The 26,100-nt window shown below is 36.1% G+C and overlaps 1 protein-coding gene and 1 long non-coding RNA gene across 5 annotated transcripts in view; one reads left to right on the forward strand and one right to left on the reverse strand.

Moving 5' to 3' along the window:
- The window catches only part of LOC106868878 (uncharacterized), a 702,504-nt gene that overhangs the window by 636,789 nt on the left and 39,615 nt on the right, over positions 1-26,100 (reverse strand). The gene's annotated exons all lie outside the window — the stretch shown is intronic.
- Positions 1,899-15,880, forward strand: LOC149130937 (uncharacterized). The gene is made up of 2 exons (XR_016238504.1): positions 1,899-2,380; positions 14,376-15,880. It is a non-coding gene; the product is annotated as an uncharacterized LOC149130937 (long non-coding RNA).

Consider the following 26,100-nt stretch of genomic DNA (forward strand, 5'->3'; position numbering starts at 1 on the left):
TTTTGCATTTCCAAAAGCGGAACAGATTTGTCATAGCACAAAATGATATATAACAGGGGTATGTATATAAGCATGGGGTTTTACTTTTGGGTGCTTTTTTCTATTAACAACTTCCAAATAAATGTTGCAAAGTTCACACTGTAACTATGAGTTTTCAGATTCCAGCATGGCACCTTTGGCTGAAACTGGTAGATGGAACTGTATGAGAGTCCATCACACACACACATACACACATACTGAAAGAGACAAACAGAGTGTATGTTTGTGAGTTTTTTATATCTATACTTTATCTTCACATGAACACTGGATGCCTGTGATGTGTATATCTCCAGCACATAATATATTCTGTAGCTCAGCAATTTCATTGGAGACCAGTGGACTATAAACGATATTACTTAAAAAACAGACAAGGGTTGGTGACGAGAAGAGCATCCAGGTGAATAACACTGCTTCAATAAATTTCAGCATAACAAAAGCAGATGTAAGAAGTAAAAACAACAATGATGATGATGATGGTGATAAAGCCAGTGACTTGATCATTCCAATCAGAATGTGTCATCTCATATTATGTTCATCTGTAGTATGCAGTCCATCAACATATACCTTTCGAGTCCTCCTGTCCTGTGCAACCCTTTCTAACAGAAACCAGCTAATCCCTTCTTTAATTCTTTTCTCAATCCACTAGTTTCCCTTGAAGGGATTTGACTGAAGGATATCAACAGTAAAGAACCTCTTTACCCCTGCACCCCACTTGCTCAAGACAAGTGCGGTGCAGGGAACTTATTTGTTTTGTTTTGTATTTATGCATCACACACTCTCTCCTCTTTTTGCCCTCTCGGCAAGAAGTGCTTTTTATACAGCAGTGCTGCTAACCCTAAGCCACAACTCCAAACCTGGATGGCCAAAATTAAGACGTGTGTGTGTGTGTGTGTGTGTGTTAATCTCTCTTTTAAATCTAAGTCAAGATTTTCCTAAAAAAAAAAATAATTAAAAAAAAAACTCAACCAAGGAGAAGAAGAAAACAAAAACCCTGGTTTATAGCTTGGAAATAATGTTTTTTACAGCTGTGGTGCCAAATTGTTTGGCAACAACACATGTTAAAATGTATATTCTTTAACAGTTTTCACATTTAAAAGAGCTTGTCATTGGGTAAAACCCAGCAATGTGGAAGGTGAATTAATAGTTGCTTCATGTATAAAAGAAAGAGTGTTATTTCTAAAAGCTTCTACAAGTTAAATCAGAGGTGAAAGCCAATGAATTAGGGTTAGTTTTTTTTTGCAGTTCTTTATAGTTGTTGATGATGGTGGTGGTGGAGGTGTTGTCTGACTCGCAGAGTCAGTCCTGGCTGATCAGACATATATGATTAAAATTATTCCTCCCCTGACTCTCCCAATTTCTATTCAGACTGTATATCTAGGACAATGTTGCCAATAGTACCCTTCACCCTTTTGTTAAGATGATAATGAGTAACTTGAGCTGCTACTTCTAGCAGTCTGACCAACTGCATAAAGGCCACCACATCTTGTTACTTAAGTAATGAGGGAGTTGGAGATTTCCGATTGATAGAGGAAGAGGAGTCAAAAATAAATCAAATAATACTCATAATGAGTACTAAAAATCTGCCTCAACAAATCCCATCTGATCCATGCAAGCATGAAAAAGTGGACACTAAAATGATGATGATGATGATAGAAGGGTTGGTTGGTTGGTTGGTTGGTTGGTTAGCTGTTACAATACATGCTGAGCCAGGAGTAGTGTAGACAGTTTAACATAGTGGGAAGACCAAACAAAAATTGGAAACTGGGGGGGGGGGGATAATAATAATAATAATAACTAGCTGGACCTATGAAAAATTCACAGAAAACACAGACGCCATCACTACTCACTGTCTCTTTTACTTTCTCTCTTATGTCCTTGCTGAAACATTTAAAAACACAAAATGAATGCCGTCACCACACACTGTCTCTTTCTCTCACTTTCTCTCTCTCTCTCTTCTTACTTCCTCTCTGTCCTCCTCTTTCGCTTTGCCACTTCTTTGAAGTGCAACGCACACAACAGGTATGTACAAAAACAGAAAGTTCGCGTATTAATATTATTGATAATAATAATAATAATAATAATAATAATAATAATAATAATAATAATTGGTAAACCAAAGCAAGACTTGCAATAAGATAAACAGATAACTATGATTTAAAGCTCCAAGAACTGATGAATGGCAGAGGTGTGCCGTAGAAGATTTGGAAATGAAATGAAATTCAAGACAATTTCAGATGTTATTTGCTCGATAGAATATAAAGTAGAGAGAGATAAGTGAGCGTAGACTTGGGATTAGATGAGAAAGAATGCGTGGAGACACAGATCTTAAGGAACAGATAAGGTATGAATATTGTGTTTGTGAGTGAAGAAGGGGAGGGAGACAGAGGGGGGGAGAAAAGGAGAGAAAATGTTTAACTAAGAGAGAAAAAAAAAAAATTTATGATGTGTAATGCTTTTTTTTTTTTAATAATATACAATAAATTGAGAAAATAAGACTAGTAATTCCATTATTTCATCAGACACCAGTTTGATATCGTAGAAATCTTTACAACAATATTGAGAGAAGAGGTGGGGGGAGGGAAGGTAATCTTTGTAACCTTTAGAAATGTATTCACTTTCTTATATCAATTCAAGGAAAGAAAATACAAATATACAAAAAAAAAAAACAGTTGAAGAAAAAAATCTTAATTAAATTGATGGAGTTAAGACGTGCGATGTCTTTATTTAATAAGTAATTTAATATACTTTATTGTAATGCTACACTAAGTATCTCTCTCTCTCTCTCTCTCTCTCTCTCTCTCTCTCTCTATATATATATATATATATATATATATATATATATATATATATATATATATATATATCATATCTATTATATGTATATTATATGTTTATGTGTGGTGTGTGTTATATGCGTATATTATGTTTGTGTGTGTGTGTGTGTATTATATATATATATATATATATATATATATATATATATATATATATACGCACGCACATCTGAATAAGCTTAACTTAATACAGATCTCTTCAGATATCAACAGAAGTGACAAATCACAAAAGCAATGAATGAGATATCTAGTAAATCTTGCATCTATAACATAATCTACACAAAAAAAAATAAATAAACAGCAACCATATATAATAATCATAAACAATAATAATAATAACAATGATCATAAACAACAACAATGGTGATGATGATGGTGGTGGTGGTAAGTAGGGGAATGCTAAGTGTGGGTGGGGAATCTGACAGAAAGAAATGATGTAGTTTGGGAGGTTAGCCATAAATTACCAATTAGCTAAATGACAGCAGTCCACAAAACAATATTTCTCCAGCAACTAATTACATTACACAATATCATAATTTTCTGACTGAAAAATTTTCAGATTCAGAAATTAATTATTGCTTGCTAATCAAGTAAGATTTAATCACCAGCAGGTAGACCATGAAAATGTCAAGTTTTTTAACCAGTCAGGAAGCTATGGTTCAGATAAAATTGAGTTATTTGATAAAAAATCTTTGCTCTGTATGTGTTTCTCTCTCACACACACAGAGACACACACCATTCACATATACCAAAAAAAAAAAACAATCACACACACAAAAAAAAAATCAGTTATACTTTACAAAAAACAAATTGGGATATTTATAATTTATTATGACTCTGCTTACCCAGAGCAGTACCACTTGTTAGAACTCAATTTACTTATGCTCCATAGTGTAAGCAAATGCTTTCTGCAATAAAGAAACATCACATTCAAATGGCTCTGAGGAAGCTATAAGATGTTACACTGACACTCAACTCTGGGTGCACAGTTCCTTAGAGCAGAAATAGTTTCAACTAGAAGTGGCTCAATAATTTCCTCAAAGTCTTTTGGTGATCTTATAGAATTCTTTCAGATCTGTCTGGGCTACTGCTGCCTCCATCACTTGAGCAAGTCTCTCTGCTTACTTTCCTGTGTCCCACTTTATTAATACACACACACACACATGAAGGTTAAGGCAATGCACTCACAATCACAAGATCGTGGTTTCGATTCTCAGACTAGCAGTACATAGCATTCTCAGACAAAACATTTCATTTCACATTGCCCCAGTCCACTCAGCTGTAAGTGGATAAACTCTGAAACAGAATGGATATTCCATTCAGGGAGAAATGTTGGCTGCCTACCTAGCCAGCAGGGTAGCATCATTCAAAAGCTACAGCAGTGTAAGTAAGTGCATTGTGACCAATGATGTATAGCAATATCCAAAAGTCTGGTCAATACAGTGATGGCAGCAAGTAATTTTTGAAGTCAAAGCATCAAAGCAATATAACTGATGCAATGTACATATATCTTATACGTACCCTCTTTCCGGCTGTCTTATATAAAAAAAAGATGAGAGCTTTATTTATATCCAAGTTTTAATTGTTATTTGTATCCATTTATGTATCTTTAGACATGAATTGCATGCCTTGCATTTACACAGGAAATGCACTGACATATATATGTCTATGTATATGAAAATGTATGTATGTATGTGCATAAGTATGCATGTACATATGTGTTCATGAATAAATGTATGAACTGAGAAGATTTGTAAATAAGAGGTTGTTACAGATTGCATAATAATAAGTAAATGGAAGAGAAGTTGCAATTTAAATAGACAAAAGTCAGCTGGAGGAGGATTCACTTCAACAATACTTGTTATTGATTGAACTAAACACACAATGAGATGGAATCAAATGTTATGAGAGTAACACTGACTACAATCATCATCATCATCACCTTTGTCTATATTTCTCCATTCTGGCAAGGAGTGGACATGGATGCCCTTCCAGATGGCAAGCTTTGCTTGTTTTCAAGTAAAGCACTTTATTCCATATCTTTACACATTGAACAATTGACTTTATGTTTAGAAAAAATATATATATTCGCTGCTTTCTTCCAAGGAATCTAATGCTGTTAACTTAGTTTTTCCTTGGTAAAACTAAGGAGATTGCTCCAGATTGGAGCAATCTCAAGTATAACCAGCCGAAATTGCAAAGATAATCTGGAACTCGATTGAGGAAAGAAAACACCGAATGACCCATCCTTGTTTTCTTTGTATCGCCTATCTGGATGTTTTGTTGTCCCTTTTTTGCATCACCTGTCTGGATGTTTTGCGTTCTTGTCCCATTTTGTATTTTATATATATATATATATATATATATATATATATATATACGATGGACTTCTTTCAGTTTCTTTCTACTGAATCCACTCACAAAGCTTCGGTCAGCCTGAGGCTGACATTTGCCCAAGGTGCCATGCAGTGGGACTGAACCTGGAACCATGTGGCTTGGAAGGAAGCTTCTTAACTACACAGTCATGCCTGTACCTGTTATCATCATACCAAGTACTCAACATACTACTTAATATTGTAACACAATTGATATGTATTTTTCATACTGAATGATGATTCAATGCACTTGACACATCCAGATTGTGGGGAAGGATTTCAGTGAAATATCTGTAACTATATTATATAGTGAAAAGAATATATTTTGCTGGTAGTGGCTGATCAATTGAAATTTCACACTCATGTAATAATTAATGAGATTTTGTTCGAGATTATAATTTAAATGTAGACAATGAATCCAATCAGACCAGTTACAAACAAGCAGGTGTTAACAGGGTTAAAGCAGAAGGTTAGTACTTTAGGTAGATTCATACTCAGAAACTAATACTAGCAATGAATAGGTACAATAGTCAAGCAAATATTGAAATCATGCTTCACACTTGCTTCCCAGCTGTATGAAATCAACAGAATCCATGAACAGGTGATATTTTAGGCAATATGTAGATGAGTTGTTGTAAGGCAATGAGCTGGCAAAATTGTTTAACCCTTTCGTTACTGTATTTTTTTTTTTAGATGCTCTGTGTTTCTTTCAATTACTTTAAATATAACAAAGAATTTAGTAAAATAACTTGGTTATCATTCAGCTATTGTTAGGAACATAAATTGTGATTAAGGTCTGGTGGAAGATTTTAATTCAAAACTTATGAAAACAAGACATTTGTACTCAGAGCCAGAGCTGGTTTCAGCCGGGTTGGTAACGAAAGGGTTAACATGCCAGGCAAAATGCTTGTGGGGATTTCATCCATCTTTAGGTTCTGTGTTCAAATTCTGCCAAGATTGACTTTGCCTTTCATCTTTCAGGGTCGATAAAATAAGTACCAGTTCAGCACTGGGATCTGTGTAATCAACTTGCCCCAAGCCCCAAAATTGCTGGCCTTGTTCCAAAGTTCATAACCAATACATAGAGGAGTTTTGACATTCAGACCATTCCTAAAGAGAACCAGATGTGTAAAAGTGAAAATAGCTACTGGTGGGAATTAGAACCAAGATACTACACACACACAGTATCCCACAATATTTCACCCCAACCCTATAGCACACAACACTTGACATTTATTGAAGTGAATCACTGACTGGACAGGGGAAGACTTGTTGGTTGTTTAATCCAAACAGTCACACATAACTAAATAAATAAAAACATTCACAGTCATACATTAACAATGATTTTCAATCATAAACACACACCACAAATTTGAATGGGGTAGGGAGGTTGCTGATACTTAACTGGTATTTCATCAACCCCCCCCCCCCCCCGGAAGAATGAAAGACAATGGCCTGTCCATAGCAGGATTTGAACTCAGATGATAAAAAGAACATTAACTAAATACTGCAGGACATTTTTTTTGCTCACCACTTCACCATGCTGACACAGTCAAGAAAGAATGGATAATATTTGTAGAAGTTTCAGGGGAAGAGAGAGAGAGTCCAGTTTCAGCAATGACTGCATAGACTCAAGAATTTAGTAGTAGTAGTAGTGGTAGTAGTAGTAGTAGTAGTAGCAGCAGCAGCAAAAGCAATAGTAGTAGGAGGAGGAAGAGAAAGGACTGAAGCAGTGTTTCCAACAAACTTTATGATGCCACTTTCTTTCCTTTGGCAGCTGCAGAAATATTGAATAAGACAAAACTAATTTGGTTGTTGCTGCTGTTGTTGTTGTTGTCGGTGGTGGTAGTGGTGGTGGTGGTGGTGATAGTTGTTGCGGTGGAAAGCGTTCTTTTTACTTTATCCATTTACTATTATTATTATTATTATTATTATTGTTATTATTTATTTTGTCCTTTATTATTACATTTCTTTATTTTCTTTCTTTCTTTATTTATTTATTTATTTTTTTGTCCTTTCTGAAATGGTATTTCTGCAGAAGAAGCAAATCATGTTTTTGGAGAATCATTTTAGCTGAGAGGGTAGGTAGGAGGTAGGTGGGTTAGAAAACCATCAAAGAAACAGAAAACTAGCCAGAGTATGATGGAAGTGGAGAGAGAGAGGGAGAGAGAGAGAAAGAGAGATTCAAACAGTTCTGGGTTTGCTGTAAAACCAGATGGTACAGACAGTATAATTGTGCTAAAATAATATACAGTTCTTTATGGGAAATGCTGATAAGCTGATGATAGTTATTATATAAACTACATAGATATTAGCATAACTGTCTTTCTAATGCTTAGTCACGAAGGAAGTACTCTGTGTGTGTGTGTGTGTGTGTGTGTGTGTGTGTTGTGAGGGATGGAGAGATGTTGGAGAAGAAAAGACCATAAAAAATCAAAAACATAAAGCATACAGCGTAAAAAAAAAAAAACTAAAATAAAAAGTATCAAAGGCTCATTTAAATATGTAAGTTTGTTAAATATTTCAGTTATGTTCCAAAGTCAACACAACAGAGCTGGAATTAATTAATATGCCTTTCACTAAGTCACTGTAGAAATCTGTCAATGACTACCCTTACAGAATAGTTCAATCAAATCATCTGTTTAATCAGCAGTTTATTTTTTATGGTTTTTTTTTTTTATATTTGCATTTCTTTTTTATTATTATTATTTTCTCTTTCTTTTGCTTTGAGGATTTGGATATGACAGGATACAACTTTAAAAAATTAATCTACATTTTATATATATATATATATATATATATATATATATATATATATATGTATATCATCATCATCATCGTTTAACGTCCGCTTTCCATGCTAGCATGGGTTGGACGATTTGACTGAGGACTGGTGAAACCGGATGGCAACACCAGGCTCCAGTCTAATTTGGCAGAGTTTCTACAGCTGGATGCCCTTCCTAACGCCAACCACTCAGAGAGTGTAGTATATATATATATATATATATATATATATATATATATATATATATATATATATATATGTGTGTGTGTGTGTGAGTGTGTGTGTGTGTGTGTGAGTGTGTGTGTGTGTGAGTGTGTGTGTAGAAGATAAATATGAAAGTGTTAATGTGTGCATTCTTTTATGTATTCCAACCCAAAGACTGTGGCCATGCTGGGGCACTGCATATATGTATGCATATATGTGCGATGTGTGTGTGCATATGTGTGTGTGTGTGTTATTACACATATTACAACTAGTGTCCTCATCTTAATTGTCATAGTCACAACACTTTGGACACTGTGCCTGTCATATTTACCAATGTCCCCAGAATTCAAAACCAATCTATGGGAATAAATGGTTTCTATTCCATTGTCTGTACTAGGAATATCCTCATTAGTTATTCTTGTGATGCTCATATTTCAACATACTTCAGCCTGTGTGCACATCATGTAACTATTGGGTTGAAATTCCCTTTTGGATAAAAGAAGTTGAAGGTCTACCTTTTTCGTAACCAAAAGGGTTTTTCAACCCAATCTTTACATGCTGTTATTTATAGCTATATAAGGGGGACAAGCTGGCAGAATTGTTACCACACCAGAAAAATGCTTACCGGCATTTCTTCTGCCCTTACATTCTGAATTCAAATACCATGAATGTTGTCTTTGTCTTTCATCTTTTCAGGATCAATAAAATAAGTACCAGTTGATGTAATCGACTTCCCACTCCCCTGAAATTGCTGGCCTTGTGCCAAAATGTGAAGCTTTATTCATAGCTATATGTATGCTTTGAGAACCACTATTCCCCCCGCCCCAAAAAAAAATTTCACATTCTCTTCAAACTTTACAAATCTCTTATAACAACAATATCATATATATATATATTCTTTTATTTGTTTGTCATTTGACTGCGGCCATGCTGCAGCACCGCCTTTAGTCGAACAAACCAACCCCAGGACTTATTCTTTGTAAACCTAGTACTTATTCTACCGGTTTCTTTTGCCGAACTGCTAAGTTATGGGGACGTAAACACACCAACATCGGTTATCAAGCAATGGTGGGGGGACAAACACAGACACGCATATATATACGACGGGCTTCTTTCAGTTTCTGTCTACCAAATCCACTCACAAGGTGCCATGCAGTGGGACTGAACCCGGAACCATGTGGTTGGTAAGCAAACTACTTACCACACAGCCACTCTTGTGCCTAGAGAGAGAGAGCTTGATGCAGAAGTCAAACACTTAACACTGATACTTAATCAGCTTTTTATTCATTTGTTCATTGACCTACATGGCAATTAAATAATGAAAATTAATAGCTTTAAACCTAATAAGTGTGTGTGTGTGTGTGTGTGTGTGTGTGAATGCTTGCAAGAGAAGTCAGTTGTAGTGTGCAAGTAAAAAGACTGAGCTGGTGCAAATACACAAAGGATATGGATCTGACGACGACAGTCGGGTAATGAAGTAAATAGCATGTAATCCAAATAAAAAGAATATGAGGATGAAGAAGACTGAGCAAGGGAAATACTAGGGAAAACCCCAGTAAAATAGGCCTCGTGAAAGAGCTGACCATGGATTGCATCAAGTGGTAAGATGCTGTATTGGGTTGGAGAAGACCTATCCAACCCATGCAAGCATGGCGAAATGAATGGAAATGGTGACTGAGTGAATGAGTGAGTGTATACACACACACATATACACACACATTCCACAAAATTTTCTGCCAACATTTATGGGACAAATTCATGTTTTCACACCTAAAAATATAAACATATACATCCTTATACATAAATCTCTCTAAAGATGCATATGTTTATAGTTTTATGTGTGAAAAAAATAACATATCTCTTTTTTTTACACATTATATTCACACATGCACACACACACACATTACATATTTCCCAAAATGTACTGAACATGTTAATGTTTTCACACATAACACCATAAATATCCTACATCACACACACACACACACATTCAGAGAAATATGCATGTCAAAAAGATATATTACAATGTATTGTTTTCTAACTCTCAAGAGGCAGCCAGAGAGAAAAAGCGGGTGTGTGTATGTCAGTACACACAACACACACATATGTATATGATAAGCATGTAATGTGTATGTGTGTGTGTGTGTGTGTGTGTGTGTGTGTGTAACTTGTCATAGAAGTTTCTTTAAGAAGTATTTCTTTCACAACAGCAATGTAGCTTTGCTGAGGCTGTAAAATGAACACTGGCTAAGATACATCACTTTATCCTGTTTCATTCTATGACCTACTCCACCCCAAAATTAGAGATATTAGTCAAGTACCAGTAATATGCACTGTCTGTGCATGTATGCAGCTAGTCAATCAACCTTATCGTCACCATCCTTTTTATACTTACTTTTTCAACGTTGGCATGGGTTAGACATGACTTTGTTGAGGCAGTATTCTTCAACAGCCAGACGGCTTTCCTGTTGCTAGCCTTTATTTAAAAGTAGTGTACACATTCCTGTGTCTTTCACATGATCAACTACACAATGGCTGGACATGTTTTTACTTTGCACAAATCTGATTAAGCTATGCATTTTTCATCCATACATACACACTTGTCCTTTACAGGTGCCACATAAAATGCGCTCATACCAGTGCAGCATAAATGCACCCATGCCAGTGAAATGTAAAAAGAACCCAGCACACTCTGTAAAGTGGTTGATGTTAGGAAGGGCATCCAGTTGTAGAAATCCTGCCACAACAGACAATTTGAAGTCTGGACAGCTCCCTAACTTGCCAGCTCCTGTCAAACTGTCCAACGCATGACAACATAGAAAATGGATGTTAAACGATGATGATGCATTCAGACATGGGAAAGGAGAGGTATTATTAAGTCTGATTGTCCCCTTGCTCTGTTCCTGCGACTGTTTCTATACCAGCTACTCCTCCTTAAACGAGATCTATAGGAATCAACCAACACAAGGTCAAGCTGGACAACTGCAATGAGTTGACTGACCAAATGGATTGCAAAAATAAAAAAAATTAAAACTTTAAATGGCTATGGGCAGTCTCTTTTCTCTCTAGAGTGGAATGTAAACCCCTACCAAGAAAAAAAAACAACAACAAAGAAATGAAAAATACACAAAAAAAAAATCCCGGAGGTAAAATAATAGTGTTTATTATGTATGAGAGAATATTTTTATGGTTGCCATTTGTAACATGAGACATAGTCTATTTATGTAATTTTACACCAGTCCATGTTAGCACCTAGATCAAAACTTATGTAAAAATATAATTGACTTGTGAAATTGCTGAACAGAGAGAGCCACCATGTAGGTGAAAAATTCCATCAATATTTATAGCGTTGATCAGTAGAAACTTCATATAATGAGATAGTATGGGCAAAACCTACACAACCACATAGGACAAGGTTTAAGCCAGCCAATATTTGAGGTGGGGTGAGAGGTCAAATCAGCTGCAAATGGATGCAGACATGGCTGTGTGGTTAAGACATATTCATTTGACAATTAAGTGGCTCCTGGGTTTGAACCCACAGTGTAGCATCTTGTGCAAATGTTCTCCACCATAGCTTTGAGTTGACCAATTCCTTGTGAGGGGAATTTTGTAGACAGAAACCATGCATTATATATGTACTTATATACATCATATATGTATATGTGTGTGTATATATAAAGTGAAATGGACTGATAAATCCATGCAAATATCTATAAAGCACAGTGCAATACAAATTTGGTTCACTTTATCAAACAATTAGATACCAATAAATTCAAATAGAATTAAGATCCAAGGTAATACTTCGTGTATGACAAGTCAATCCAAATATCGCTTAGAAGAATTTCAAGAAATTTGGAGTATAAGACAAGAAGAACAAGAAAATATATAGGCACAGGTGTGGTCGAGATGCTTTCTAATGAAGAGGTTTGGGCTCAGTTCCACTGTGTGGCACCTTGGATAAGTGTCTTCTTCTGTAGGCCTAGACCAACCAAAGCCCTGTAAGTGAATTTGGTAGACAGAAAATGGAAGAAGCTTGTTGTGTGTATGTATACATATATTTCAACAAGTCATATGTGTAACAACAAAAATAGACCTCAATATCATTGGAAATAGAAGAGTAAATTTATTAAAAGACACAGGTATTGGAACATTTACGCTTATAACTTTGAGTTGCTTGGCAGTGAGTGATTTGTTCAATACACACTGCCATTCATCAGCTGGATGAAGTAACTATAATTAGATGATTCCATTATGGTCATCAATCATCACTGCAATTTATTTCATCATAGTTCTAGAAGATAACTGACTGAAGACTAATCACAACAACTTGTTAATTTTAATCTTTTAATGCTCCTTTGTCTTTGTTTTTTCCTTTTTTTTTTTTTTTGTCTATTTATTTACCTTAGACTGTTTGTTAGTCTGAAACACCTACTGTCACCGATATTTTCACTAACGGCCACATTTTCAGGAGAGCTGCAATCCACCTGGCAAGCAGTGCAAGCGTGTGTTGCAGCTAGACACATATGGGGAGGGGACTCCTGATGAAGTCATAGGGGCGATGTTGTGACACACAATATTGACTTGTGCATTTTACACACGCCAATTTCTTCCAGAGAGAAAGAGAAGAATCAATAACTGAAGGACTGGTACTTTATTTACTCACTGAACAGTTGCTACCTACTTACCCTATTTATCATCCACTCAACAATTCTTCTTCGTTCATTATATTCACCCCTCATTCCCCATCTCTCACTCTCTCTTACACTCTTGCAAGCACTACCCACCCACACTCCAAGTGCTGCACCTATTAACCGCTACTTACCTTATATGAGAAAAAACAGCCAGTACATGCTGTAAAGTGGTTGGCTGCAGAAAGGACATCCAGCCATAGAAACCACACCAAAGCAGACTGTGGGACATGATGCAGAGAACCTTGGCTCCATCAGATTCTATCAAAATGTCTAACTCATGCTAGCATTGAACATCATCATCATCATTTAATGCTGTTCTCCATGCTGGCATGGGTTGGGCAGTTTGACAGGAGCTGGCCAGCCAGAGAGCTGCCGATGCTCCAGTTGCTTGTTTTGGTAATGGTTTTTATGGTTGGATGCTTTTCCTAACACCATCTGCTTTACAGAGAGTACTAGGTGCTATGTATGTGGCACCAGCACAGGTGTTTTACATGTGACACTGGCACGGGTGCATTATACATGCAACTAGTATGGGTGTTTTTTTTACATGGCACGACACAGATACATCATACATGGTATCGGCACGAGTGCCTTTTACATGGCACTGACACCAGTGTTTTATACATGGCACCGGATGGTAAATGAGGATGATGAAAGGATAAAAGGCAAAACAGACCCCAGTAGAATCTGAACTCAGATTGCAAAGAACCAGAATGCATACTACATAGCAGTGTTCTATCCAGCATGCCAACGACTCAACCAGCTTGCTGCAAACTGGTAGCAATGAAAACAACAGGTGACCTGAATAAATCAACCAACAGCTTTAACAACACTATCAGAGCAAAGGTATCTGAAGCAACAAGCAAAATGGTCTTTACTTCACAACTATGACTGCAAATTGGTCTAGAAACTATTCATAGTAATATTTTAAGTGTTAGTGTGTTGCTAGATAGAGAGGAAAATAAGGACAAAAACTCTCATAAAAGAAAGGGGAAACATTTTTTTTTCATAAAGTTAATTTATATTTTCCCCTCCTCCTGTTCAGAGTTATTCCCCTGCACTTGCTAGAATAATTAAAATGATATTAGGCCATTGAGCAATATTGTTTTTTCCTCACCGCATAATTATTGCTAGTTAGCATATTTAATGCTCCCTGCATTAAATATGTTAACACTAACTTAGCTTTTCCTTTGAAAGTCCCTGGGTGCAGTGAGCTAACTGCTTCATTATCTTCCGTCTCATTAGAAGTGCAGAGTAGATTAAAGAAAAGCTTTCAGAACTCTCTCTCTCTCTCTACCAGGTGAAAACTTTAAAGAAATATATAAAGAAATTTATTAAAAAAAAAAAAAAGAAAAACAACAACCCTGTCTCTTATATTGAATTAGCAGCTTCTCAAACACAGCATTGATTTTCAGATATTCTATTTTATTTTTGTATTTATTTCCAGGTGAAGGGAAACTAATTAGCGTGTGCCAAAATCCAAGTTATCACTAGAAAACACAATATTTCTACTCAAAAGGAAAGGAAAAAATGACAATGATGATCAAGTGGATGATTATGATAATGCTGATGATGATGCCTAAGATGATGATGATTATGATGATTATGATGATGGTTATGATTATCATCATCATTATTACGATAGTGGTAATGGTGATGATGATTATATTAATGATGATATAATTAATGATGATGATTATGCTGATGATGGCATTGGCAATATTGATGGTGAGGATTATGTAGATATCCCTGCTGCTGATGATGCTGATGACGATGACAGCTATGATAATACACTAACAACAGCAAGAAGAAGCCCAGTCAACAGGAGTAAGAGAGCTGGGTGAAGGATGCCTCTATCCGTTATCATTAGAGAGCATCAAAGGATGGAAATAAAAGACAAACACAATCGATAGCCTTCATGCTGCTATTCTATAATTTCCCTTCATTAAAATGGCAATTAATTATTAACAAATAGTGATGCTGAGTAACCCAAGAAGTCTAGCAGGCAAACCTTAACGATCAAAGATGCCGCAGAGCTGTATTGATTGAAACAGTTGATCTGTGTTTTGAATCCCCTCAATCATCACCACCAGTCAACCACCCATCCCCACCCCGCTCTCACAGTGTCTGCTACTGTACGAGTCCGCCATCCTGAATGTACACAATCCACGACACCCCCACTTCCGACCCAGCTTCAATGTTTGCAGCTTTCTTTCTCTGTGATGTCCAGAAAATGTCTCTAGTTGATGTGTCAACATGTGTAGATGTGCATGCATGCGTGTGTGTGTGTGTGTGTGCGTGTATGTGTCTATGTAGGTGTATGTGTACATTCATTGTCTGTTGGTGTCCATGCAACATGTGTATGTTTCCTATAACCTTCCTTCCAACCCCCCTCTAACAATGACCACCATAATGGTAAATTCTTCAGCTTACTATGGCTAGACAAGGCTTAATAATTAAGTGCGGAAGAGGTCAAGAAGAATCCTGAATAACATTACATCTACGCATAGTGATGGATAGAAGACCCAGTGTTAAGGAGACCACCTGATAAAATTACACTAAAAGGAGACCTTGTTACAGACATGAAGAATAAAGGGCCTACTACATCGTGAAGGTACATGGCTTAGTGACTAGGGTATTTGGCTCACAATCGCAAGGCCGTGAGTTCAATTCCCAATGGTGCATTGTATCCAGAAAGTCCCTTTATTTTCACATTGCTCCAGTCCACTCAGCTGGCAAAAAATGAGTCGTACTTATAATTCAAAGGGTCAGCCTTGTTACAGTCTACATGCTGAATCTTCCTGAGAACTATGTTAAGGGTACTCGTGTTTGTAGAGTGCTCAGCCACTTGCATGTTAATTTCACAGGCAGGCTGTTTTGTTAATCGAATCAACTGGAACACTCATTGTTGTAATTGAAGGAGCACCAAGCCTGCTAGAAATAGCAGCCAAATATCTACAAAATCACATCCCGTCATCATAGAAAAGGACATATTTTACATCTGTGCATATAGAAAGGATGGGATGGTCAACAAGAGCTGGCCTAAAGTTAAGCAATAACATCTGTACAACTAGGGGTCCTTTAAACTTTAATGGTGGAGGTAACAGACCTCATTGCCAATTAGAGAGAGAGAGCTGGAACTGGATTCCAGTAGCAATTAACAATGCAGGTTGAGATCAATGAAGGTAGATGAGGATGACAATGAGAAGAGATGAATGTGGAAGTGCTAATAATACTAGTAGCATCACATCTATCAACAATTTTAATTCTAGTTGAAACATGCAAATTTAACCAAACCCTTCCTTCTACTGTTGAAATTCCAATTGAAATACTCTCTCGTGATAGATGAGCAGCTGGAAAATGAGAAATGCACAAAGCCATAACAAGATACTCACAGAAGTGGCAGACCAAAGAAGACTTGAGAAAAAGCAGTCAAGATAGATTGAGAATATTGGCTGTCTCCTATGCGGGAGAGAGAAATGTAGAAAGAGCCAAGACAAGATGGAATGGTGATACACAGAGAAAGTGAAGAATTAAATCTCAAAACGAATCAGATACATTAATCCTTTTGCTACCATCTTCCTATTGAAATACATGCCACGCTTTCAATTAATTTTGGAGACAATGCAGAATTTAGAAAGATAATTTAATCATTATTAAGCTGGTGTTTGGAAGATAAATTAACATGAAATTTTGATGAAAGGTCTCAATTTAGATCACCTTAAAATAGGAATCTTGTATCTATCATGGAATCAAGAGTGGTCTTAAGCAAGTTGGCATCAAAAGAATTAGCCAACTAACATCTTACATGTACCTAAGCTGTCGCTAGTGAAAATTCTGTTGCTGCTGATGATGATGATGAGTTTTATAATCTTGTCTTCATGAATTTAAATATTTAACTGCCACATATATGGTATAGCAAGGTGGCAATGGTTAATACAGCCACTGGTGCACTCCCCCACTCTATCTCTTCAAAAGTAATACCACCGAAGGCGCACGCATGCACACACACACAAAGATGTGAGTGTTCCCAGTAGATTAAACAAATGGAAGACAAGTGTAAACAAAGAGGGTGAATATAAACAGAGAAAGAAACTGGCTCAAATTTCAAAACAATTAATTAAGCAAGATAGCTTGTCAGTAATTGATCAAAACTAAATAGTCTGTGTTGATATGGAAATGTTAATATTTAAAATAAACCATAATAGTAAATGAATTAATTATATCTAATCATATGAATTCTTCATTCTATGAAATTAGTAATCACTGCCAACTATGTAAACGAGTCAATCAGATCTAATCATTTAAGTTTTACAACATATCCACACACTGAGAAGGAAAAAACAACAACAAAAATAACACATATATAAACAACCACACACCTACAGGTACAGACAGAATACACCCACACAAAGACAGACACTACACACCCATGAAAGATTACGTACACCGTATGCACAAATGACGATGCCACGCTTATTTGGTCCTCAATGAGATTTAATCAACCATATTTAAATGAAATATAAAACTTAAATATTCAAACCTGATACATATGTGTGTGTATATATTTATATGATTATGTATACATGTGAATTTATATATATATATATATATATATATATACATATATACACACACACGCACACACACATTTGTGTGTGTATTGAGTAACAGATTTACTTAATACACACAGTGTGTGTGTGCATACGTGAATGTACGAGTGTGTGTGTGTATGTGTGTGGTTAAGAGGTTTACTTCCCTCATATTAAAGTTTTGTTAAGCAATATTTCTAAATGTCCAAAGAGCTGTCTGTGTTTTTTTCGCATCCACGAGATTTTGAGTAATATAAGGAACTAAGTCAGCCTGCTACTCAGTAGATACAACCCCAAATATGTGCATCGGGTGCGACTTCCACTTGTTTGTTCACTCGCTCATACATAGAGGATGTTATACAACACTGAATTTTCTATACTGTTTATAAACCCTTGGGTTTCAAGCAACCCTCTTAACTAAACATCAGCTGAGGACATCCAGCTTTCGCATGTCCTCTTCATTCAGAGCCCACATCTCACTACCATGCAGCATTGCAGTTCATACACATACATGAACAGTAAGACGTGTGGCCAGAACCTCCTGGAAAATAACCATAGCGAGGGACATCCCACAGTTGAATTAGAACAGTCACAAACAGTGAAAGAAGACATGCACCCAACACCAGAGCTGAAGACCCCTCCAAAAGGGGGTGGCCCAGCCACATCAAAACGGTAGAGGAGTAGGGGCCGAAACCAGACGTGGTTCCTCCTGATGATGTCTTCAGCTAACTGGATCCTATAAAGGAGCTGTTGTGGTAGCAGACCACGAAACATGGTTGAAATTCCTCCAATCTGCTCTTCACTCAGTGGGAGAGACTGGCAAGAGGTAAAAACTCTCTGAACTTTGGTGTATACTTATGAGGCATGTCGCCCCAGAATTACATGTCAAACTATCATTTCTTTGCCATTCTTTTGTGGTGTACTTAGTTATTTAGAAAAATCTGGAAGGAAAATATAGCAGTGTTATTTATGTATTCCTTTTATTTATTTATTTATTTTGGTTTTGAAACACTGAAAATAATTCTTAATTAGAAAATTATATAACTTTGTTGGTTTATATACCCAGTTGAAGATATTGTATAACCTTATTAATAAATATGCATCCAACCTGAAACGTTTTATAACCACATCGGCTTATATACATCTGGTCAGGAAGATTCTTTAACCTCATTTTCTTAAAAAAAGAGAACCGGCTTCCAGACCTAAATGACCTCCTGCAACAACAACTGGATCTTAGATAAACTTTATAAAACACTAAGTCTATATTTAGTCTGTGTGACCACACCTGATTTGTGTGGATATTTAGTGACTACATTTGTTGTTGAAGCAGCAGGCTTCTACAAGTGCACCTGGTTTCAGAAACATGTGCAGCTGGCTTCTGCAGCATGTGCATATGATTTCTACAATGTATGCAGAATGTAGATAGCATCAACGAGAATAGAAGAGCTTCAAAACTAATCAATACAAAATCACCATAAGCACAGGCATGGCTGTTTGCTAAGAAGCTTGCTTCCCAACCACATGGTTCTGGGTTCAAACCCACTGTGTGGAACCTTGAGTAAGTGTCTTCTACTATAACCTTGGGCTGACAAAAACTTTGTGGATAGATTTGGTAGATGGAAATTGAAAGAAGCTCATCATATATGTATGTATTTGTGTTTGTCCCCCCCCACCACCACCACTTGATAACCAGTGTTGGTGTGTTTATGTCCCTGTAAATTAGCAGTTTGGCAAAAGAGATTAACAGCATATGTACCAGGTTTATATATAAAAAAAAAAAGTACTGGGGTTGATTTGACTAAAAATTCTTCAAGGTAGGTGCTCCAACATGGCTGCAGTTTAATGGCCAAAACAAGCAAAAGCTAAAAGATGAGTTTGACAATTTATCCATTTCTCAGTCCTTGTGTGTTTGAAAACAAGAATTTATAGCAAAAATCCAATGCACTATAATATGAAACAAAAAGGGAAGAGTTACAACATTCCTGTTATTGCAGCAATGAAAGTTTGACATAATTGCTGTGTCATGTGCCTCAACCTGATAGTCATGTGAGCATACTCTTTACTGAGGTTAACAGTTCAATATGGGAGCTGAACTAGGCAGGCAAGTGGAGCCTCTGAGGGTAAAGAGCCTTAGACAACTACAACATTACTTGGAAGACTATTGTGCCGTGAAACTTCAATAAAGAGATTGAACTAATACACACTGGACTTGTCTAATGTAGCTCAATGAATGGGCTAATACACAGAGCTATAGATACTTTAAGGACCAGTCCCAATTAATAAACAAAATTGAGAAGATAATGAATTTAATTATCAAGGAATTAATGTATTAATGCAGAAAATAAGCTCCCTGCTAAAGAATCAATAACACAGCTATTGCTAGTATTTATGGCTCACATCACAGCTCACCATGCTGGCACAAAAAAAAAACATGTGCATATACATACACATGCTTTTATATGTATATATGTAATTGATCATAATAAAAATCTCATAAACACAGAAGCAACAATCAATAAGAGTTGTGCGAAGAGAGGGAACTTACATTATTATAAGATGGAGAAGGAAAAAAAAAGAAAGATTGTCAGAATAATTGTTTATAAAAGTGTTTTGTCAGACAAGAGGCTCATAGCCAAAAAATGATGATGATCAACATGAAGAGTGTAGAGAGAGGGATCAAGCTCTATTTGCAATTATCAATATGATAATCCAAGCCAATGAGCCAATATGATAATACGAGCCAACTTGCTAGAAATAGCAACCAAATTTACCTAAAATCATACCTTTTGATTAAAAGAAAAGGAAGAATGCATTGAATAATGGAGTTCCTAATACACTATGTCCCAAAAGACAGGAGTGGCATAGCCGAAACATTTTTGATCAGTAATGACCTAAGGTTAAACAAACGTATACAACAACCAAGAATATATTTAGAGCCATGAGAATTTTACATTAATCATGGCCAACTAAAATCAATAAATCATCAGCCTATGAGCCAGACAGTTCACAGTTCAACTCTGATAACAAGCATACCTTTTGTGGTCAGAGTCTAAATACTAACTGTTGCTAACTCAGAACATCCAGTTATGAATAAGTACCATGAGAAGATACAGTTGACTTTTGCTAGCAACGAGAAGATATTTAATCCTTTGGCCACCCATAGTTCTGTTGAAATACACTGCCTTTGTTTCAACTGATTTTGAAAAGAAAGGAAAATTTAGTAAAATCATTTTCGTTGTTTTAAAGCTGGTGTTTGGAACATAAACACAAAATTTTGATAGGAGGTTTTAATTTAGATTACTTTAAAACAGGAAGTTTGTATCATAGAACCAGGCAGGGGCAGTTTTGGGTGAGTCAGTATCAAAAGTGGCATTTCTTCTGGCTCTTTACATCCTGAGTTCAAATTCCACTAAGGCTGACTTTAGCTTTCGCCTTTTTTTTTGGGGGGGGGGGGGTAATAAAATAAATGCCAGTTAAACACTAGGGTTCATGCAACTGACTAGCCTACTCCCCCAAAATTTCAGGCCTTATGCCCATAACAAAAGAACTACTACTACTACTACTACTACTACTACTACTACTACTACTACTACTACTACTACTACTACAGTAGTAGTATTATAAAGTACAAAGTAAAATGGTAGGAAGCTGAAATGTTGAGACCCATCCTTCATGTTAGATATGGAAGTCCAAGTGTTAATGTTGACCACAAGGATAGAATGAGGAAGGAGTCTAAGCTATATAACTGATCAAAAGGGGTTAATAAGGTTCATATTTGGGCAGACTAAAATGGGTGTGGTGGTGGTGAAAGAGAGAGAAATAAAAAGGAGAAGGAGGCGGCTGCAACACTCTGAACATCACCTACCACCACCATCATTATTACCAGCCAGTCAAATCCAAGCTAAAACAAACAAGACATTTTTATCAAACCACACAATCAACATTGGAGTAAAACGTCCAGTTACATTTAATTGGTTGGTCATAATGCAGAGTTAATAAAAATACAGGGCATTGATGAAGACACTGATGGCAATCGTGGTGGTAGTGGTGATAATGATAATAATAGTGGTGATTATGTTGATGACGATGACAGAGATGATGCAGATAAAGGACTTTTTGCAGGCATGAGCAATTTAATTGTTATAGCGGAATGGGGGCTGCAAATATCCTAGACAGCCAAAGCAAGATACCAAACTAATGGCAATAGCATAAATACCCTTAATAGTTGATGAAATGGAGGAAACAGTTGAGTGATGGAATGGAATATGGTGGTAATCAGGCTTTTACAAAAATGGCATTTGTTCTGGAAGGGAGTGAAACCATGGTTACTGGTAACAGATTTGCTGGCAGACAGCAGCAGCAACAACAAAACAAGCAAGCTTTGACAGCCTTTAAGCAGTTGCATGACCTGTTCGAAATAACAGCAAAATGTCCACCACATTACACCCTGCCTGCCGTTGTACATAAACTGGACAATGCTTTGGACAATGTAGTCCTAGATAATCTACACCAGACTACATGCATGTATGTTGTTGTCCTTGAAAAAAAAGAATACAATCAATGCTAAAAACTAACCAATGAATATCCCACAACATATATTCTATAGAAATTGCATGATGGATGACAGAATCAGTAGAGTAACATACATTTGTTTAAATTTTGAATTTGAATCTTACCCAAGCTGACATCAATGATATTTTGTGCTTCAATGTAATGTTTCAAGGCAGTGCACAAGTACGGACATAAACTAATGACAGAGTACAAAAGGATTATATATATATATATATATATATATATAAATAATACATTTCTAAATCTCTCAGAGATTTATGCAGTAGTGATGCGATAAAGTAGTTGTATGCTGTCAACTTAATGTGACAGTCCTATGAAGGGAATAATACTACTGCTATTTAGCCCTAGGAAGCAGCACCGCTTCCTGTCAGCTTTGACACATTTCCTGTGTCCTTGTGTTTACAAGGAGGAGACAAGCACCTCCACTTAGCATAAGAATGAAATGCAAAATTGCTCAGCAGGATTTGAGCTCAGAGCATAAATAGGCAAGGCTGTGTGGCAAGAAGTTTGCTTCCCAACCACACAGTTCCAACTTGAGTCCCACTGCATGGCACTTTGGGCAAATGCCTTCTACATTAGCCTTGGGCCAACCAAAGTCTTGTGAGTAGATTTGGGAGATGGAAACTGAAGGAAGCCTGTCTTGTGTGTGTGTGTGTGTGTGTGTGTGTGACACTCTGTTTATCCGCCACCACTGCTTGACAACTGGCGTTGGTGTGTTTACATCCCACAACTTACTAGTTCAGCAAAAGAGACTGATAGGATAAGTACCAGGCTTAGACAAAAAAGTAAGTACTGGGGCTGATTCATTTGACTAAAAATCCTTCAAGGCAGTGCCCCAGCATGGCCTTAGTCTAATGACTGAAACAAGTAAAAGATAAAAGATACATACACAAAAATGGCCAGTTACATAATGTACCAGTTTACAAAGTACTGGTGTGGGTGATATAAAGAATTTATGTACTCGAAGACGGTGCTCCAGTATGGGCAGAATCCAATGACTGAAACCACTAAAAGAGTAACAGACAGAATCTGCATAAACAGACCTACCATGTAACAAAGCCTTTCCCTACCACTCTACCAAAAAATAAATAAATAAACGAAAATCACATACGGTGAAACTGAGCACAATGTCTTTTGCAGTGTGTGAGACAAAGAAACAGGAAAAACTAAACCCTAAAAACAGAAACAAACATATGTATATATATATATATATATGCATGTATATAAATACAAATACACACACACATATATACATGTATGTGTACATGTGTATGTATTTATACACACACACAAACATATATATATATATATATACATATGTATGTAAGTATGTATGTGTGTGTATATATATATATATATATATACATATGTATGTAAGTATGTATGTGTGTATATATATATATATATATATATATATATATATACGCACGTGTGTGTATGTATGTGTATATATATATATATGTATATATATATATATATATATAAAAAATTTTAAATAAATATGTAAATCAATAATATATTATTTTGCAATGAAAGGTTTGTTCTTAGACAAGAAAGAAGAAGGAGAAGAAAATTGATCATTTCATAAGTGCGAGACGAGAGACGAATGGCAGAGCAATGAATAGCTTTGACAGCGAGAGATGGAATTGTAAGCTTTCTAAGCAAGCCGAGAACAGAGACTATTAAAATGAAATATAATTCCATTTGCACTGCAGAGCCAACAACAATGAAAAATAATAGACGTTTCTTTTGTACGAGTCTTCATAACATTCCTGCAGACAAATGTGAGCAACCACCAGACTGCAATAGAGAGGTTCAGTATCTCAGCAAAACAAATATTATTATGGTTATAATAATAATAATAATAATAATAATAAAAAAAATAATAATAAAAAAAACAATAATAATAATAATAATAATAATGCTTTCAAATTTTGGCACAAGGCCAGCAATTTCAGGGGAAGGGGTTAAGTTGATTAAAGCAACCCCAGTGCTTAACTGGTACTAATTTTACTAACCCCAAAAGGATGAAAAGCAAACACCAGCACAATCTATTATGCCATGCCCGTTAGAGACAGGAAAACTGGCTCTTGTTTCCAAATGAGGGGAAAATTGGTGGAGTTATCCCTAATGGTTTCAGCTGATCGCTAGATATCTTCTACAGCTGCTTTTCAGAACACCTGAAGTCAGCAATGTCCTAAGACTGAGTGAGTGCATGCAGAATGGTTTTGTTGCTCTGTGTATATCTTGGGCAGCTCCAAATGACATCACCTTCATGGCTGTAGAGTTCATTTTGAACCAGCAATTTCTTTTGGTAGCACAGCCATCCAGAGATTTCTGAAATTATCCCTATCTATCTATCTATCTATCTATATATATATATATATATATATATATATATATATATATATATATAAAATTGACAGAGGACTGAGGCGTGGCGCATTGCTGTATTCAATAAGACCCACCCACAATAGAACTGAGATCCTAAAACCAAGGTGCCACATAAAAAGTATTAGTGATGGCGCTATGTAAAAAGCACCCAATACACTCTATAAAGAGGGTGGAAATAGGAAGGGCATCTAAGTGTAGAAATCAAGCCAAAACAGAATATGGAACCTGGTGTAGCCCTGGCTTTGCCAGTTCCTGTCAAGCTATCCAACCCATGCCAGCATGGAAAACAGACGTTAAATGTTGATGATTGATGATGATGATGATGATGATGACAGTTAGTTACAAAAGTGACTCAAGACCCAAGAGTTTTGTGCATGGCACTTACCAAATTAAGTGCCATGCATGAAACTCTCAGTCCATGGTCACTTTTCAAACTTTCAGCTGGCTAAAAATAATAAAAACATAAATATATACATCATGAATTCTATTCACCCTATTTTATCCACCAACACACTCATACACACACAAGTATACATACACACAAATGTATACCTACATAAAAATGCACATATACACACATAAAAGCTATTCCAATCAATGAAAATTATATATAACACTCCAAGTAGAAGATAAAAGGTGAAAAAATTTTTTTATAAAATAATAAAAATGATATACATATATATACATAACAGTATGGACCTGAGTTATTTTCAAGTGGTTTTACTGGAGACATGTCGACTGCAGCATACTTGAAAGCGTTAAAATTACAAACAGATATATCTGAGATGAGTTATCACTAGAATGATGTGCATTGATCAGGCTATAAACCTCGTCGTCTCTTGTTTAACATAACAACCGAAGAGGAGTTTATTAGTTTGTTGTGAACAGCATTTGAGGTGGAGATGTTATGTCAACAGAAGTTATAATCCAATGTGCACGCAGAAAGAAAGGAGTGGTGAGTAGGGAAAATGTAAGGAGGATGATCACATATCATGTCAGAGCAACAGTGTGATTGACAGATGAATAATAATAAAAGAAAAAAAACTGTGAACAGTAACAGAGGTAGAGGTATTTTGAAACTTATTAAATTTGATTCCACTTGAACAGCACGTGATATTCAATAACAACAATTGGGGAGAGTATTGAAAGGCATCAAGAGGAATATAAAGGAAATTGGAATAGAGTGCCCAGTAGAGCTGTTACAAAAGTTCGCCTCCTTGGCACAGCCAGAATAATCAGGAAAGTATTAGATAGTTGTAAAGAACGGATAGCATGGTACAGTAGGCTACAGGCAGCAAGCCCACAATGCATGGAAGACTCCAGGAGTTCCAACAAAACCGGAGTTAAAAAAAGAATAATAATAATAATAATCCTAATATATGTGTGTGTGTGTGTGTGTGTGTGTGTGTGTGTATATATATATATATATATATATATATATATAAATATCAGTAGTTCTGCTTGCTTATATAGTAGAATGGAGGTGAATGGAGAATTTACAACTCACAGGAGTGCAAATTAATCAACATACAAGAAAGAGCCTTTGGGAAGTGGATCTCATACACATAGTCATATGCTGCAATAACAAAAATATTTACTTTGTCCAAGTAAAAT

This window comes from Octopus bimaculoides, chromosome 26 (genome assembly GCF_046866305.1).
Source record: "Octopus bimaculoides isolate indiv1 chromosome 26, ASM4686630v1, whole genome shotgun sequence".
Taxonomy (NCBI): Eukaryota; Metazoa; Mollusca; class Cephalopoda; order Octopoda; family Octopodidae; genus Octopus; species Octopus bimaculoides.